Source organism: Balaenoptera borealis (genome assembly GCF_965194805.1).
Source record: "Balaenoptera borealis genome assembly, chromosome: 11".
NCBI lineage: Eukaryota > Metazoa > Chordata > Mammalia > Artiodactyla > Balaenopteridae > Balaenoptera > Balaenoptera borealis.
Window position 1 is genome coordinate 50,457,222 of NC_138868.1, and position 17,312 is coordinate 50,474,533.

The 17,312-nt window shown below is 43.3% G+C and overlaps 1 pseudogene across 1 annotated transcript in view; it reads right to left on the reverse strand.

The window, feature by feature from the left end:
- Positions 1 to 17,312, reverse strand: part of LOC309605083 (RNA polymerase II subunit A C-terminal domain phosphatase SSU72 like protein 3 pseudogene) — a 57,564-nt pseudogene that overhangs the window by 7,513 nt on the left and 32,739 nt on the right. The window lies entirely within an intron of this gene.

Genomic DNA, 17,312 nt, shown 5'->3' on the forward strand with positions numbered 1-17,312 from the left:
TCTTTGAGTTTCTTACAGAAAGCTTTGTAGTGCAATTGTCTGACTTTTTAAAATCAATAGTCAGCTCAAGATAAGTGTCCAATTTTATTTTTTTGGATGTTGACATCCAGTTTTTCCAAAACTATTTATTGAAGAGAGACTATCCTTTCCCCATTGTGTGTTCTTGGTACACTTGTTAAAGATGAGTTGACAGTACCTGCCAGTTCCATACTGTAGCTTTGTAATATATTTTGAAATCAGGAAGTGTTATGTCTCCAACTTTGTTCTTCTCATTCAAAATTGCTTTGGCTATTCAGGGTCTTTTCAGGTTTCATATGAACTTTAGGATTATTTTTTTCTATTTCTATTAAAAATGGCTTTGGAAAGAACTCAAACAAACAACCTAACAATACACATAAAGCAACTAGAGAAAGAAGGACAAACAAAACCCAAAGTTATAGAGGGAAAGAAATCATAAAGTTCAGGAGAAGAAATAAATGAAAGAGATTAAAAATAAACAATAGAAAAGATCGATGAAGCTAAAAGCTGGTTCTTTGAGAAGATAAACAAAACTGAGAAACCTTTAGCCAGACCCATCAAGAGAAAAAGGGAGAGGGCCCAAATCAATAAAATTAGAAACGAAAAAGGAGAAGTTACAACCGACACCACAGAAATACAAAGAAGCATAAGAGACTACTATAAGCAACTATATGCCAATAAAATGGACAATCTAGAAGAAATGGACAAATTCTTAGAAAGGTACAATCTCCCAAGACTGAACCAGGAAGAAATAGAAAATATGAACAGCCCAATTACAAGTACTGAAGTTGAATCTGGGAGCTTAAAAACTCCCAACAAACAAAAGTCAAGGACCAGACGGCTTCACAGGCAAATTCTATCAAACACTTAAAGAAGAGTTAACATCTGTCCTTCTGAAACTATTCCAAAAAATTGCAGAGGAAGGAACACTTCCAAACTCATTCTATGAGGCCACCATCACCCTGATACCAAAACATACCACAAAAAAGAAAATTACAGGCCAATATCACTGATGAACATAGATGCAAAAATCCTCAACAAAATACTAGTAAATCAAATCCAACAATATATTAAAAGGATCATATACCATGATCAAGTGGGATTTATCCCAGGGAAAAACATAAGCAGAACACTCTTTGACATGAATCGCAGCAATATCCCCCTCCTAGAGTAATGAAAATGAAAACAAAAATAAACAAGTGGGGGGCTTCCTTGGTGGCACAGTGGTTGAGAATCTGCCTGCTAGTGCAGGGGACACGGGTTCGAGCCCTGGTCTGGGAGGATCCCACATGCCGCTGAGCAACTGGGCCCATGAGCCACAATTACTGAGCCTGCGCGTCTGGAGCCTGTGCTCCGCAACAAGAGAGGCTGCGATAGTTAGAGGCCCGCGCACCGTGATGAGGAGTGGCCCCCGCTTGCCACAACTAGAGAAAGCCCTTGCACAGAAACGAAGACCCAACACAGTCATAAATAAATAAATAAATAAAACAAAATTAGTCACCCTGCTTTGCCTTCTAGAATGATCATTCTTTAAAAAAAATAAAAAAATAAACAAGTGGGACCTAATTAAGCTTAAAAGCTTCTGCACAGCAAAGGAAACCATAAACAAAATGAAAAGACAACCCACAGAATGGGAGAATATATTTGCAAACGATGCGCCCCACAAGGGATTAATCTCCAGAATATACAAACAGCTCGTGCAGCTCAATATCAAGAAAAGAAAACAACCCAATCAAAAAATGGGCAGAAGATCTAAATAGACATTTCTCCAAAGAAGACATACAGATGGCCAAAAGCACATGAAAAGATGCTCAACATCACTAATTATTAGAGAAATGCAAATCAAAACTACAATGAGGTATCACCTTACATTGGTCAGAATGGCCGTCATCAAAAAGTTTACAAACAATAAATGCTGGAGAGGGTGTGGAGAAAAGGGAACCCTCCTACACTGTTGTGTGGTTATGTAAATTGGTACAGCCACTATGGAGAACAGTATAGAGGTTCTTTAAGAAACCAACCAGAAATAGAGCTACCTGGGCACATATCCAGAGAAAACTATAATTCAAAAAGATACATGCACCCCAATGTTCAAAGCAGCACTATTTACAATAGCCAAGACATGGAAGCAACCTAAGTGTCCATCGACAGGGGGATAAAGAAGATGTGGTACATATATACAATGGAATATTACCCAGCCATAAAAAAGAACAAGATAATGCCATTTACAGCAAATGGATAGACCTAGAGATTATCATACTAAGTGAAGTAAGTCAGACAAAGACAAATATCATATGATATTGCTTGTATGTGGAATCTAAAAAAGGGAGGCAAATGAACTTATTTACAAAACAGAAATAGACTCACAGACATAGAAAACAAACTTATGATTACCAAAGGGGGGAGAGGGATAAATTAGGAGTTTGGGATTAAAATATACACACTACTATATATATAATAGATAAACAACAAGGACTTATGGTATAGCACAGGGAATTATACTCAATATCTTGTAATAACCTATAATGGAAGAGAATGTAAAAAAAAAGGATATACATATTTATATGTATATATATGTCTAATTGAATCACTTTACTGCATGCCTGAAACTAACACAACATTGTAAATTAATTATATTTCAATTAAAAAAATTTTAATGGCTTTGGGATTTTAATAGGTGTTGCATTGAATCTGTAGGTTTCTTTGAGTAGTATGGACATTTTAGCAATATTAATTCTTCCAGTCCATGAACACAAGGTGTCTTTCCACTTATGTGTGTTACTTAACCCTTTCTTTCATTTTTTTGGTAAGTTTTCAGTGTGTAATTCTTTACATACTAAGAAACCTCATTATTTCTGATATTTTTAAGTTCAATTTACAAAATGTTTCCTTCTATTTACAAGTCTAGATACTGTTAGTAATCATTTTTAAGGGACCAATACAACTTATTTAATTAAATTTCTCTAAAAATTTTAAATTATGTTTATAAACTTCCAAGTTTTGATTTCCCCTTTTAAGTACATAAATTGCTTTTCAATCTGAGTGTCTTACCGAGTTCCTAATAGACAATTACAATCTAATAAAATAAATTTAGAACTACGGTAAATGTGAGGTTCTCTTAAAAATAAGTTTACTGGACTTCCCTGGTGGCACAGTGGTTAAGAATCTGCCTGCCAGTGCAGGGGACACAGTTCGAGCCCTGGTCCAGGAAGATCCCACATGCCGCAGAGCAACTAAGCCAGTGTGCCACAACTACCGAGCCTGCGCTCTAGAGCCCAAGAGCCACAACTACTGAAGCCCGTGCACCTAGAGCCTGTGTTCCGCAACAAGAGAAACCACCGCAGTGAAAAGCCTGTGCACCGCAACGAAGGGTAGCCCCCTCTAGCCGCAACTAGAGAAAAGCCTGCACGCAGCAACGAAGACCCAACACAGCCATAAATAAATAAATTTATTTTTTTAAAGTAAGTTTACTGGAATTTTATTATACATTTAAATTTAAAATTATGCTATAGCAGTTATTCATATAGACACTTAAAAGTTGGAATCTACTAAGTACTATGTCTGTCAGTACTCTAGTATGCCAAATTCTCTTACATATTGCAAGACATTAAGTAACAAACATACAGGATTATTCCCATGCTAACCCAAAAATATAAATACAGTGAGTTTGATTTACTTAATTATCTCTCCACTGAGCTTTAAATCTTCCCAGGGATATTTTTAAATGGAGAAATGAAACACCCACAAAGGAAACAGTTTTATTATTCCAGGAAGCTGAGGTTCCTGGCCTGATGCACCAATAATCCTCATCCACCAGAGAGAGTCCTGGTTGGGATGCAGGATTAGATTCTTCTCTATGATCAAGTTGATGTTTTATTTGCAAAACCCTTGCAAGGAAAAGAAATCTAAATTTAAAAAAGAAAAAATTTTCTCACAAAAAATACAACATGCACGACTTATAGCCAGCCAGATTGATTTTAACAAGCTTAGAGTCATCATAATCAGTGCAAAAAATGTATAACTGAACAAGTTCCTTTCTCTAGTTTATTTCCTCTAACACGTATTTTTAATAAATGTAGTTTCCTACTACAAACATCCATATGAGCTTTGAATCCTGATATGAAGTGTTACATTTCACAACAGATGAGTTTTTTTAATTTAATAAAAATATTACAGGAAAACTTCTTGCAAAAGAATTAATCTGGGAGCCAATTTTATGATAACAAAATAGAGAATATGCATGTATCTAATATAAATAGGACCTTTGTCCCACCTCAATAATGTTGTAGTTGTTCTTATGACTTTTTAAATAATCTGTAACTCTCTAATTGTCACATCAAGGGATAATCTTTGCCCAGAGGATTACATTTCAAAACTGCTTATGTCTACTACTCTCCTTTTTAGTCTTCTCATGAAATGTTATTTTATTTTGTATTCTCCATCTTCAATTGAATTTTTGACCAAGGATGTATTAAAGTGCTTGAGGCTTGTAAGTTTTCCAGCATCCAGTTGGTGCCTTGAAAGGGAGAAGCTTAAAAGGAATGAAAATAGGAACTGATGTGTGTTGATCTCCCTCTGCGGCCCCTGAAGTGAATGTGAACCTTCCAGACACTGGGAAAGGCTCTACATGAGGCAGGGCCTATGCTTTGGTGAGGCATTGACTGTCACAGCCACGGCACTGGGATCCAGTGCCCAGCAATGGGGTTCTCCATGGACGACCTATTCTTTCCAATTCTTCCCCTGCTTCACGGTGTTCTCATAAATGTTCCTTTGAAGATCACACCCCACAACCACCTCCCTTCTGGGGCTAGAGGACTTCTTGGAGATAGGTCATTCCACGGAGGGCAACACAGGGGCTGCAGAAGTTATCGAAGAGAGGGCGCTAAGGGAAAGATGAAAAGAGCCCTTAGCTGGCGATGGCCTGCGTTAGTCTCTTGCTGTACATGCTCTCTTCACAGCCCAAAGTCCATTCATCTCTAAATCTGAACTGATTTGTGCCACCTAGATGATCTTTCCAGGAATAAGAGGTCCTTTCACCACATAAGATGTATACAGTTTCTAAGTGATATTTATTGGGCCTTTAAAACAGTGGCTTACAGGGACTTCCCTGGTGGTCCAGTGGTTAAGACTTTGCCTTCCAATGCACAGGGTGTGAGTTTGGTCCCTGGTCAGGGAGCTAAGATCCCACATGCCTCACAGCCAAAAAACCAAAGCATAAAACAGAAGCAATATTGTAACATTCACATCAAAAAAAATCTTTAAAAAAATAAAAATAAAACAGTGGCTTACATTGTTCTCATTTAATTTTCTCAATATTCCAATGGTGTATTAGTTCTATTATCCCCATTCTACAGAACAGGAGACTGAGGCTTTAAAAGGTGAGCTAAACTGCCTAAACTGGCTCGTATGGGACCCAGCCAGGTTTCCATACTTAAAATGTCTGTGCTGAAAGCTGATCTCTGGGTCATATTGCCACCTCTTTAGTACTTCATCTCCTCCAGCAGGAAAAGGTTCAGTGTGCCCAGGGGTAGGTCACCTCTTGGGTGAGAAATGTAAATTTTTGGTTATAATTCATACTTCTCGTACTTCTGAAAGGTATTTGTGGGGACAGCCCCCAAAAGGAAGGTATAGAACAAAAAAGTAACATATAGGCCTGGCACCACATATAGGAAGGCAGGAATAGAGGAAATGATTGTTCCTTAACTTAGAAAAGTTGTCTGCCCTGACTTGCACAACATGGAACTCTGAGCTACCATGACAACAGTAGGAATATAAAATGAATCTAGTAGTTTTGCTGCTCGGGAGAAAGAACTTTCATTCTAAATTCATTCTAAGAGAGATTTGCCATGTGGGTCTATAAGTAAAGTTACGGGGAGAAAAAATGTACACTGTTATTCTCCTAGTGTATCTGATCTTGAGGAGCTAGGCGCACCTGCAGAGGGCTCAAGAGCCTGAGCTTAGAGGCCAAAAGGACAGTTTTCTTACATTATACATTGTATTTGTTTAAGAAACCATTTGATTTCTACCAGCAACTGTTCTAATCACTTTATAAAGGTAATTCATTCAACAAAAATTAATTCAGTCCATAGTATGATCCAAAGACTGCTCTAGGCATTTGGGAGGCATCAGTGAAAATGGGACATTTTGAACAAAGATTCTGCCTTTGTGATGCTTACAGTGTGGAAAGGGGAGAGAGACAATAAACCACATACGCAATAAATAATCAAATTGTGCCATGTGCTAGAAGACAATAAGAGTTATGGAAACAGGAAAACGTAGAGGGTAAGAGGATTGGGGGTGACAGACTGTGACATTAAATAAGGGTCAGGATCAGTATCCTGAGAATATAAGACGTAAGATAAGACTACAGCGAAAGGAGGGAGCCAGCCAAGCTTGTCCCGGGGAATAGAGCTTCAGGAAGAAAGACCAGTTATAGCAACTGTCTTGAGGAGGGATCACCCCTGTATCATTCAAAAACCAGCAGGGAGGTAGGTATAGCTGTGAGAGTAAGCAAGGGTGAGTGTTACATAATCCTTCTAAATTGCATCTCCAGACCATCCATGGGTGAAACAGTGAAGAGTGCACCCACTGGCTCCGTCCCCAATTGGTCAGAGGTTTACTCCATGGGGCATGAATCCCTTGCACCACAGGTTGCTTATGTACAAACACCAAGGGCAGTCCAGCAACAGCCTCGGTGGGGAGGCCCCAAGGTGGGAGCCCAGAGGCTCACAGCACAGGCTGGAGGAGAGGTGCTGTCAGGCTGCACAAAGCTGGACAGAGGTGCTGGCCACAGCAGCAACTGGAAAAAAGAGATGGACGGGGCCAAGAGGATCTGAAGTGGTGCATAAAAGATTTCTGGTTCGGGGGACTTCCCGGGTGGCGCAGCGGTTAGGAATCCGCCCGCCAAGGCAGGGGACATGGGTTCGAGCCCTGGTCTGAGAAGATCCCACATGCTGCGGAGCAACTAAGCCCGTGCGCCACAACTACTGAGCCTGTGCTCTAGAGAGAGCCCGCAAGCCATAACTACTGAAGCCCGCATGCCACAACTACTAAAGCCGACGTGCCTAGAGCCCATGCTCCACAACAAGAGAACCTACTGCAATGAGAAGCCCGTGCACCACAACAAAGAGTTGCTCCCGCTTGCTGCAACTAGAAAAAGCCCGCGCACAGCAACAAAGACCCAATGCAGCCAAAAATAAAATAAATAAATAAATAAATTTATATTAAAAAAAAAGATTTCTGGTTCAGTACTCATGGGTATTGATTTACCCATTCATAAAATTAAATTTCTTGAATAACTACTAGGTAGCAGGCTTCCTAGTTCTTTTATATTTCATGTTGTATACTGACTGATCACTATAAAAGTAATATGTGAAAGTATGCTATTTTTTGAAAAATCAAATCATACAGAAGTAGAAAAATATATTGAAGTCCAAAATATATTGTTAAATTAAAAAAGCAAAGTGTGAAGGAAGTCCTAAAGGGATAGGGATATTTGTATATGTATGGCTGATTCATTTTGCTGTACAGTAGAAACTAACACAACATTGTAAAGCAACTATACTCCAATAAAAATTAATTTTTAAAAAAGCAAAATGTGAGAAAGAATATTTACAGTATGCCACCTTTTATGAAAGGAAGAAAGGTGGAAATAAGAAAATTTATATGTGATCTGCACAAGTGTAGAAAAAAAAAAAAAACTTAGGAAGGTAACCCAGAAACTAATGAGACTGATTACGTTCAGGGAGTGGGTGGAAATGGGGTGAAAAGAATAAGATGGTGGCAACAGAGTAGGAAAGATGGGGGAGAGACACTTAGTAGAGTTTATTGTTTTATGTTTTTAGAGTTTGTGCTAATGTTTCACATACTCAATTTTTTAATGAATAAAAATCAAGGATAAAAGAGAGAAACCCTAACACAGAATACAAATGAAAGCAAGTGAACCTAACTATATTTCCAGTGAATGACATAACACACTGAAGGGGTGAAAAAGTAAGTTTTGAACCAGTATTTAGGCTCTAAACCTTCAGGTTCTAACAAATACTGGACTCCATGCAGTAGATTTGGTTTCCACCACAGAATGAGTTAGCAATTCTGAAACTACATTCTATGTACTCTAGGATTAAGCAAACATGTAAATATATTGTAGATAATGGAAGCCTGGTACTTCACTGTTAGAGGACTGACATATATGGAAAGAGAGGAAGTTCAAATGAATCTTAGCTGTTTGATTGGACCTGGAGGTATTGGGTGGGCCAAAAAGTGCCTTCGGTTTGTAAGTACAAATAAAAGACAATTTTTCATTTTCACCAAGAACTTTGTTGAGCAACGTATTCAGTGTTTTGTTCCACTACCTTCTTCCATTTTTCAGGCAACTTCATTATTCCATCTTCCCAAAACTTTTTATCTTTTTGAACAAAGAACTGTTCCAGGTGTCTTTTATAGTTTTCCAGGGAATTGAAATTTTTTCCATTAGAAGAATTTTGTAAAGACTGAAGTAAATGGAAATTGGAAGGTGCAATGTCTGATGAGTACAGTGGATGAATCAGAACTTCCCAGCCAATCTGTAACAGTTTTTACCTGGTGGTCAAAGAAACATGCAGTCTTTCATTATCCTGATGGAAGATTATGCATTTTCTGTTGACTAATTTTGGATGCTTTTCACCGAGTGCAGCTTTCATTTGGTCTAATTGGGAGCAGTGCTTGTTGGAATTAATCGTTTGGTTTTCCAGGAGATGCTCATAATAGAGGACTCCCTTCCAATCCCACCATGTACACAACATCCCCTTCTCTGGATGAAGACCGGCGTTTGGTGTGGTTGGTGGTGGTTCGTTTCGCTTGCCCCACGATCTCTTCCATTCCACATTGTTGTACAGTATCCACTTTTCATCACCCGTCACAATTTGTTTTAAAAACAGAACGTTTTCATTACGTTTCAGTAGACAATCACGTGCAGAAATAGGGTCAAGAAGGTTTTTTTCGATTAACTTAATGTGGAACCGAAACATCAAAGCGATTAACATAACCAAGCAAATGATTTTCAACGCTTGATTTGGATATTTTGAGTATGTCGGCTATCTCCCGCATGGCATAACACTGATTGTTCTCAATTAATGTCTCATTTTGATCGCTATCAACTTCAACTGGTCTACCTGATGGTGGAGCATCATCCAGCGAGAAATCTCCAGCACTAAACTTCGCAAACCACTTTTGATCAGTCACAGCACCTTCTCCATACGCTGCACAAATTTTTTTTGCATTTCAGTTGCATTTTTACCTTTCTTGAAATAATAAAGCATAATATGCTGAAAATGTTGCTTTTTTCTTCCATCTTCAATATTAAAATGGCTACACAAAAATTCACCAATTTTGATAAGTCTTTTTTTAAGTGCATGCTGATACGACAGCTGTCACAATCCAATCTAACAGAATTGTTTCAAAGGATGTTAAAGACAACTAAGCAGTACTAGAGCCATCTTACGGAAAAACCAAATGAACCTTTTGGCCAACCCATATCAGTACGAAATCCTGGTTGTTAAGATGGATAGATAGAAGATACATAGGGAAAGAGATAAGAAGATGATAGATCAATGTGGGTGATTGTGTTTGTGTGTGTATATTTAACTATATATTTGTGGATAGATATAGATATAGATATCGATAGATCACATATACACACATGTATGTATACACACATATGTGTGTGTTTAAAGCATACACATGTATCCTAGCTCAGTCCCCTGACAAAGCCTGGCAACAATGACACCCCAGCGATGAACACACCTATTCCAGGTCTTGGTTTGTTTGTAAACACCATTTTCTACTAAAAAGAAACAGTGTTTCTTAGAAAAACCTCATTACAGAGCTTGGGCAGAGAAAATACAAGATGAGCCTGGAATATCTTGCTGTGCCATAAAATAAGGAAGTGCTTAGAGAAGGATGGGGACATGACAAAAGGACACAGGAGTCAGCCTGGGGGGCTCTCAGACTCAGGGGTAAAAACTGGGCAGATGGAGAGGGAGGTGGTTCCCAGGAACCCCTTAGAAGGGGCCACAGACCATGACTAATCAAGTGTGACATTTTGAAAAAACAATTGTCTTCCCCCATCTCACTTGCTCACTGTTGGGAGACAAACAAATGGAGCCCCGGAGTCCACAGATTGCTCCACTGGAACCCAGTCCCATCGTGGTGGGAGGCCCGGTGGAAGGGGAGGGCCCGAAGCCACAGGGCACACCAGGCTGCAGGGGAAGGACTCCCACCCCGAAAAGCCCTCCTCAGCCCTGGGGCCAGGCAGACCCACGGAAGGATGGGCAGGGCAAGGTCAGGGAGCCAAGGCCATCTCCGAATCGTCTGGTGGAAACGACCTTGGCGGCAGCCTGCTACAAACCACCAAGAAGGATTAGCGAGTTCACCAGCTCTTGCAAACTTCAGGTTGCCTCCTTCAGTTTGGGGAAATAGCGTTTCCCCAAATTTTGGCACTCAAGATATTGTGCGGACCCAACTGACGGATAGTTAGTCCTTCCCAGCTCCACCCCCATACCCACATCTGTCCCTAGTGAGTGCCCCTCATCAGGTAGCTTCCTGAGCCCATTCCAAGCCCAGAAAGTCTCCATGAGGCCTGAGAACGCAGGAGACCAGCCCACCCACCCTTTCTCACGGCCCCTACAGATCAATCCCAAAACAGTTGCTCTTGTAAGAGAGCTCCCCTCTTGGTTTCAGATCTGGCCACCACAGCAGCTCCAGACTCTCCTGGCCCCTCTGATGCCTCCCCCAGAAGAAGAGGCCACATGGCCACCCCCAAGAGATAGCCACACACATGCCCCATGCAGACCCTCAGGACACAGTCTCCCATGAAGCCCTGGCCGAGGGCCCAAAGGCAGAGTTGGAGCAAATCGGTCAGGAAATCTGCCTCGTCCTGGGCCCTCAGCCTCAGGGTACCACTTCCTCTTTGAGGGGCTTCTGAGCATCTGATGAGATAAAATACGAACGTGCTTTGTGCACCGTTAAAACACCCTGCAAACACCAGGAGAGTTTAAGGGGGAATATCCAGGAAAGTGATTGTGTGCTGGACTAGCAAGAGAGGCACTCTGGAGGCTCCCAGGAGAATTCTACAGGGAATGGTGCCACCCAGGAAAGATTCCAGGGAAACGGGGCCAGTGCCAGCAATGGAGGCGGGCTTGCCTGGGAAAGACACCCCACGTGCAGCCTGGTCTGCCAGAGAGGGCTCACTGCCAGGAACGGGCCACGGGGAGATTAGCTGTGGCAGGGACTGGCCAAGGGAAGCAAGGACTCGGCCCTTCAACTGCTCTACCCACAGAGAGTAGAGGAAGAAATGGCCGCCAGCCTTCGGCAGGCACCAGCTCCCAGCAGGACTCAGCTCCCGGGAGCACAGCAGGGGCTCGTGCCAGGGCTGGCTAGCAGGAAGGGCAGGTAACTGGGGGTGGGCTGCACCAAACGGATGGCCCTGCCTGTTGGGGGAAGATGCTAGGGTCTGTGGGAACCCCGATGGGCTGGATTGGGCACCCTCAACCCTCTTCACCACAGCTGAGGGAGACCACAAACCCGCCAGGTCTTGCCACCCTGTCCCCACAGTGGAGAGACCAGATGCCAGAACAGAATTCCTCACCCTGCTGTCCCCACCCCTATCCAGCAGTGACTGTCAAAATACTTAACAGTGCGCGAAAAGATGCTCAACATCTCTGATCATTAGAGAAATGAAAATCAAAACTACAGTGAGATAGCACCTCACACTGGTCAGAATGGCCATCATCAAAAAATCTACAAACAATAAATGCAGAGAGGGTGTGGAGAAAAGGGAACCCTCTTGCACTGTTGGTGGGAATGTAAATTGATACTATGGAGGACAGTATGGAGGTTCCTTAAAAAACTAAAAGTAGGGCTTCCCTGGTGGCTCAGTGGTTGAGAATCTGCCTGCCAATGCAGGGGACACGGGTTCGGGCCCTGGTCTGGGAAGATCCCACATGCCGCAGAGCAACTAGGCCCGTGAGCCACAACTACTGAGCCTGCGCGTCTGGAGCCTGTGCTCCGCAACAAGAGAGGCCGCGATAGTAAGAGGCCCGCACACCGTGATGAAGAGTGGCCCCCACTTGCCACAACTAGAGAAAGCCCTCGCACAGAAACGAAGACCCAACACAGCCATAAATTAATTAATTAATTAATTAATTAATTAAAAAAACAAACTAACTAAAAGTAGAACTACCATATGACCCAGAAATCCCACTACTGGGCAAATATCTGGAGAATACCATAATGCAAAAGGATGCATGCACCCCATTGTTCATTGAAGCACTATTTACAATAGCCAGGACATGGAAGCAACCTAAATGTCCATCAAAGAGGAATGGATAAAGAAGATGTGGTACATATATACAATGGAATATTACTCAGTCATAAAAGAGAATGAAATAGGGACTTCCCTGGCAGCCCAGTGGTTGGGATGCCACGTTTCCACAGCAGGGGGCACAGGTTGATCCCTGGTCAGGGAACTAAGATCCCACATGCTGTGCAGGTCAGCCAAAAAATAGGGAAAAAATTAAAAGAACAAAATAATTCCATTTGCAGCAACATGGATGGACCTGGAGATTATCATACTAAGTGAAGTAAGTCAGACAGAGAAAGACAATTATCATATGTTATCGCTTATATGTGGAATCTTAAAAAAGCGTACAAATGAACGTATCTACAAAACAAAAATAGAGTCACAGATGTAGAAAACAAACTTATGGTTACCAGGGGTTAAAGAGGGGAGGGCTAAATTGGGAGATTGGGACTGGCATACACACACTCCTATATATAAAATAGATAACAAATAAAGACCTGCTGTATAGCACAGGGAACTCTACTCAGTACTCTGTAATGGCCTATATGGGAAAAGAACCTAAAAAAGAGTGGCTACGTGTATATGTATGACTGATTCACTTTGCTGTACACCTGACACAAACACAACATTGTAAATCAACTATGCTCCAATAAAAATTAAAAAGAAAAAAAAAAAGAATGAGTAGGAATTCTCCAAGGGTAAAATGTGTGCAGAGTAGCATCTTTTACAAACACACACACACACACACACACACACAAATTTAACAACAGATACACCTCACAGTGGAGGCAGGAGTCCCACAAGCTGCCAAGCAAGAGTGACTCAGGCACCATCCCGCAGCCACAGCCTCAGGGGCCCACGAGTGCATCTGGGAACTCCGGCACCATCCCTGGGGAAGTGGTCTTCCCACCAGGGTCCAGGTGCGCACCCTGGTCGGTGGACACAGACACAGGGGTCAGCCCGAGGACAGCAGCACTGATGGTGTGTGAGCCAATGAGCACCAGGTCAACCCCTGATGGGGTCCACACAGGGTTTCTGGGGGCCAATGTGGCTGGGGGTTCTCAGGGAGCTTGGGGCCCCAGCCATTTCCAAATAGTATCTAGTATTTCAGTATGGAGGGTCCTTAAAAAACTAAAAATAGAACTACCATACAACCCAGCAATCCCACTACTGGGCATATACCCTGAGAAAACCATAATTCAAAAAAAGTCATGTACCAAAATGTTCATTGCAGCTCTATTTACAATAGCCAGGACATGGAAGCAACTTAAGTGTCCATCAACAGATGAATGGATAAAGAAGATGTGGCACATATATACAATGGAATATTACTCAGCCATAAAAAGGAATGAAACTGAGTTATTTGTAGTGAGGTGGATGGACCTAGAGTCTGTCATACAGAGTGAAGTAAGTCAGAAAGAGAAAAACAAATACTGTATGCTAACACATATATATGGAATCTAAAAAAAAAAAGAAAAGAAAAAAAAATGGTCAGAAGAACCTAGGGGCAAGACAGGAATAAAGATGCAGACCTACTAGAGAATGGACTTGAGGATACGGGGAGGGGCAATGGTAAGCTGGGACAAGTGAGACAGTGGCATGGACATATATACACTACCAAACATAAAATAGATAGCTAGTGGGAAGCAGCCGCATAGCACAGGGAGATCAGCTCGGTGCTTTATGACCACCTAGAGGGGTGGGATAGGGAGGGTGAGAGGGAGGGAGATGCAAGAGGGAAGAGATATGGGGACATATGTATACATATAACTGATTCACTTTGTTATAAAGCAGAAACTAACACACCATTGTAAAGCAATTATACTCCAATAAAGAGGTTAAAAAATAAATAAATAATAAATAAATAAATAAATAAATAAATACAAAATAAAATGCTGAGATTGGAAAGAAAAAAAAATAGTATCTAGTGTTTCAAAATTGTAGTAACTGGTACTGCCATACTTGGCACAGAGGCTGACTATCGAGCCTGCCCTTCCCCATTTCGAGCTCTTCCTGACACCCTACTACCCATCTCCCATGTGGGGAGCTCCCAGGGCAGAGGACTGGAGCATGAGCCATCCACCCACCCCTGCAACCCGCTTCCCCAGATCCCAAATATTAAAGACATCCTAGCCTTGCCCGTGACAAAGCAGGGCCCCGTCCTTGTATTTCTACCCCACTTTACACTTTTCACGGTCACAATTTAATGTGAGCCTTGTGACAAACAGCCAAGTTTGGTGCCAGACAAGAAGTGAGGGATGGGAAAACTAAGCCCCGGCAAAGGAGGAGAGGCTGCAGCAAACCCCCAGGTCTCACTTCTGTGAAGCCTTAAGAGAACCTGAAGGTTAGCTTCCAGCCCAAGAATCATTAACTGTTCATCCCACCCCCAGGTCTTACCCAGCCCTTCTTATCCAACTCCTCCCTCATGCAGGCCCTGCTGTGAAGTACACTATACAATCTGCGCCAAGACTTCTTCCCTGTTCCCTCCTGCCTCACCTAGGCCTGGATGTGGAAGGAGACTCAAGAGTTGAAAGATCCCTCAAGGGCTATTCTGCCCAAGATGCTGCTAAGGACAAAGAATTGACTTGTCCAAGGCCCTGGTGAGTGAGAGACTGAGCAGAGAGGTAGAACCATATCTGACTCCTGTCTGGTGTGTTTTTCCTTGTAGCACAGGTGGGAGTGTAGCCCTGCAGACCCAGGAGGGACCCTCTTCCCTCTGAGCAGGAAGGAAGTCTCTCTCCTCAGTTCCTGTCAAGACGTGGGTCCTGACCAAGCATTAGGCCAGATGAAGCCCTTGGGAAACAATACAGGCTAAAGAGAGGATCATCCTGGGCCGAACTGAAAATACAACAGGCTACCTGGAGGGGTTTTGCTTGCTTGCTTTGTTTTATTTTGTTTGTGGGGATGGGGAGGAGTTGTGAGAACAGTACCACCGGGGTGGGTCTCCCCTAACTTCCTTACAGCAGTCTGCCTCCAGTGCCACCTCTGTACCTTCAGGAACAGAGTAGCCGTGATTGCCACCCAAGTTAATTTCATCACAACCAAGTCAAAAGTTATAATGCTGGGGGACTTCCCTGGTGGTGCAGTAGTTGAGCATCCACTTGCCAATGCAGGGGATACGGTTCGAGCCCTGGTCCGGGAAGATCCCACATGCTGCGGAGCAACTAAGCCCGTGCGCCACCACTACCGAGCCTGCGCTCTAGAGCCCACGAGCCACAACTACTGAGCCCGCGTGCCACAACTACTGAAGCCCGCGCACCTAGAGCCCATGTTCTGCAACAAGAGAAGCCACCGCAATGAGAAGCCCGCGCACCACAACAAAGAGTAGCCCCCGCTCGCCACAACTAGAGAAAGCCCGTGTGCAGCAATGAAGACCCAACACAGCCATAAATAAATAAATAAATAAATAAATAAATAAAAGTTACAATGCTGGTTGTAACCTTAGAAGCTAGGCCAAGGGCAGAGGGGAACTGAGGACTATAGAACTGCCTCCCACACTATGCAAACCTCTGCCTGGGCGCCACAACAGTGCTGCCATCCATTCTAGCACACTGCACCCACTCCCTAATTCCAAAATGGTTAGCCTGCTCCCCAAGCCAGGTGTTTCCTAAGAACTCTCCCCTTCAGAGTTCTCACCCTAGTCACAAACTCAGAAGAGGTCCTCAAGCAGCCAACTTTGATCTTAGATGATGATGTGGGTATTTTAAAACGTGCTAAAGTTCCTTTGTCATCCATGTAACTCACACCTTCATGTATTTAAATATGTGAAAGGGAATATTTGAACGGGAAATTTTTTTAATTTTATAAAATATAGCAGTTTAAAGAGTCAGAGAGGTAACTTTTGACCAAATTTCATTCTTAGCCAAGACTTGGCTTCTTGACCTTTTCTACATAGCAGCCAAATCTTCCCTATCCCACTCCAGTCAAACATGACCCTAAGAGCAGAGGTCTGGGGGTGGGGCTGGGGCTGGGGAGGAAGAGAGGAGTAATGCATAGCGCGCTGGTTACTATTGTTAGGAAGCCATCTGCAAATAGGCATCAGCACGTGCCACTGCAATGTAACAGTGCAGGCAGCAGGCAGCACGGCATAAAGAGCGAGGCCTTAGGTATAAGGAAATACGAGCTATTCGCAGAGGGACAGCATTATAGCTTTCTGGACCAAGGGGATAAGGATACAGCAAAAAGGGAAGACAGGCAGCACTAGGCCCCCACTCAGAACGCCTGAGGCCAAACACAGCATCACAAGCACAGCCCTTGTCTGTTAAGCCATGGGCACAGGCTCCTGCAAGGCCACCCTGAAGCCCACAGGCTCTGTTCTCCAAGACAGTCAGGCTACTTGGAGAGTTGATACACATCCTGAGACCCGGGATACTCTCATCTGTGTGGCTAACAAGTGAAAGTATAGGCTTTAAGATGAGGCTTAGACATCCTGGATTGACTTTGTTATTTTTCCTTTCGTAAGGGGTGGAGAAAATTAACTGGGTTTAAGGCTAGAACAGAAAAAATAGTCATTGAGAAAAACCAACTACTGCCAGGTAATAAGGTGGAAAAATTAAACTGAGGCATCCACAAATCTTAAAGCCAAGACCTTCTCCTACAGCTCTACCAGCCTCGGACCGTGGTTTCAAGCCTTCAGAGTTGCTCTTAAAATAGCCGAGTGAGCAAGCATAAGGATCGGTGCTGCATCTGGCAGGCAACCCTGTGCCCCAGGTCCCACCCTACTGGCTTCTGCCCACTAAACTGGAAGGTTAGCAAGCGCCTTCCCTGATGGCACCCGCCCCAAGCCCGCCCAGGCCGCCGGCAAGGGCCCGTTTGGGTCTGGGCGGCGGTGCCACCCTCGGCTCCGGCCGGCTGCCCCGCCCGCGTCATTCCGTGGACTCAGGCGCCCCCGCGCGGCCGCGGGCAGGCGGCGCACCTGCCTCGAGTGCCCTCGGTCCCGGCAGCGGGTCCCCGA